Source organism: Rhea americana, unplaced genomic scaffold, assembly GCF_003343005.1.
Source record: "Rhea americana isolate MKP2758 unplaced genomic scaffold, rheAme1 scaffold_636, whole genome shotgun sequence".
Lineage (NCBI taxonomy): Eukaryota > Metazoa > Chordata > Aves > Rheiformes > Rheidae > Rhea > Rhea americana.
In genome coordinates, this window is record NW_028186797.1 from 34,204 (window position 1) to 36,853 (window position 2,650).

Genomic DNA, 2,650 nt, shown 5'->3' on the forward strand with positions numbered 1-2,650 from the left:
TTTCTCACGATTTTCTGCATTTTTGGCTTTACTCCAACAGAATTCTAATGCCTAGAATTTTCTGCTTTCTTAAGTGTTTGCAGAGTCTGCTTTACTGGAATAAGTTTATAATTATCTTTCAGAGATTAAAAAGAAAAGGATCTGCTGCTCAGCTGTGCAGGGGACGTCAAGTATGATGAAGAAAACCTCTACCACTTCTGAGCATTATGTGTAGCCCATTGCTATAGGTATATGCAGAGAAATAGCTGAAAGCCTAGGTTGTTGCATAGCTTGTTTAATTGCTTAAGTGAGACTAGTGTATATTTATTTAAAACATCTAACTGGTCACGTAAACAAGATATCATTTGCTTTCTCTATGTACAGATGAATTTACATTCATTATGAGTACTGGCACAGGATAAAACAACATTCTATGGGCAGGAAATCCAGTCTTTTCTTTTCTCCTGGTTTTCTGAACCATGAAGATATAAATCTAGGGTGTGTAAAGAGCTTACTACTGATTCTGAAGATGTAACTTCATTAAACATCCTGGATATTTTGATAGGGATCATATTCTGTGCTATAGCAGCCTAATATGTTGATTTAAGTACCCTAACTTGCCACAGTAAACTGCCACTGAGTTCAACTGAAAAATTAAATCCAGGTAACACTCGAGAAAGGTGCTCTTTTTGGTTTCTTTTATAATAATAAAATGAGTGAGTATCCAATATGTTCAGTGTTAAGCAAAAGTGGAAGTAGGGGCAGTAAATGAACTGGAAAAGATCGACGAAATTCATTCAGTAACATCTGAATTTAATATGCTGTTATATTCCCCTGTTCTTTTAGGAAAATGTTTCTTAACTTATAATTGCAGGCTAGGATTTTGATAAGAGCACAAGTGAATTAGGCATCCAGCTGTGATCGTATTTTGTCTTCAGGACACATAACTGTCTCCTTCACCTGTTTCAGYAGTAATGACAAACATCAGTAGTTCCAAACTTCAGCAGGTGTGCCAGGAATGCCAGAGATCACTGATCTGAATCTTCTTAAATGTGCAGAAAATGAAACTGCCCCATTTTATTCAAAACACGTCCTTTCTGCCTCTCTACACAGTTTGATATACATGATTTTTTTTTCTTTTGCTACTTCTCATGTGGCAACCTCTCCTTCCCAGTCACATGTCCCAGCTGCCTTGTACTAACTTCCCCACTAAACAGCAGTCTTCTTGTTCCATTTTTTATGGTGAAGATTTCTGGATCCATCAGCCATCTTCATTCTTGTAAACTAGAAGGAGGCTGAAGATGAACGAATGGGCAAATGCACGCAGTGATATGTATACCAAGTGCTGGACTGTGCACTTTTTTGCCAAACTTAACAGCTTTTTAAAAGAATGGTATCATTCACTTTGAACATTTTCATTCATCTTTAACCATCTTAATGTAAAACTTCTAGTCTAAATTAGTTGTCTATTCACCTTGGAAAGAGAGAAATCGGCACAGAGTAACTCATCCTGCCTACCTTTAATGCCAATCGAAAACAGAAGGATAAAGGGACATAAAATAGCAAGCTGGATGTGTTTTACAAAGTATACATTCATTTATGCTTTTGAAATGATAACCCCATAAAACAAAAAAAGCAAACTTTCAGAAAAGAAAGAATGTGTTAAACACATTTAGTGGCAAGCCTTATATGCCTAGTACATTGTCTGTTTCTCCAGTTTGTAGTCCCCATGACCCAATGGATATGAATAGAGTTACCAGGACTGATGCTCGGATAATATGATTGTGGTTGGAGGTCATTGACAGTTTAACTTTTCTCTCCCACAAAGCTGGTATAAGGCTGGTTGGACTGGTCAGAAATTACTCCTGATATTTTCTACCAGAAGGCAAAATCAGATTCTGAGGAGAATTCAGAACTAGATTTCAAGGTTTGAGTCCATCTGTAATAAACGTAGGATACAATCTGGATAAAGCTGGATTAATGTTCATCAGAACTGTGCCTAATGCTTGGCAGTACCACACGGAGGGGTTTTCACAGCATGCACTCAATGTAACTGAATGACAGTGCAGGACCCTTCAAGGGTATTAGTCTGTTCTTTTTACAAAAAGATTAGCTGCACCAAGAGGCACAGTGACTTCTTACTGCTGTGTCCCCACACATGAAGTACTCTACCTCTCCTCAGATTTAAGAAATCATTTTTTTTTTTTTTAACCAAGGAGGTCCTGGCATCACTTCCAGTATTGAAAACCTTTAATTAGTTACTTGCATGCTGCCCACATAACTGCAAAGCAAACCTAAATTCAGTTTGTTCCAAGACCTGTTGTTAGTCCTGTTGTTAGTGGAGGAGAAGCTGTATTTTATTTCAAATCAAGTTATGTTTCCTTATTAGGCTGAACCTTAAATATATATATATGTATGTATACACACACACATATATGTATTTACTCCTCCCAAAATGCAAATACCATCGGCCAGTTGCTGAGGAAGGAAGAGCATCCTCTGTTTACGTATTCATCCACTAAAATCCCCCAAACCCCACCTTTCTAGACTCTCTGAATCAATCCGGGAGTGATGCCAAAGTCACCTGCTATATAATACCAAGAGAGCACAGGTGAACTAATCCTCCTGACCAACTTCGAACCCAGTATCCTTTTGCCAGACTCCACTCAAG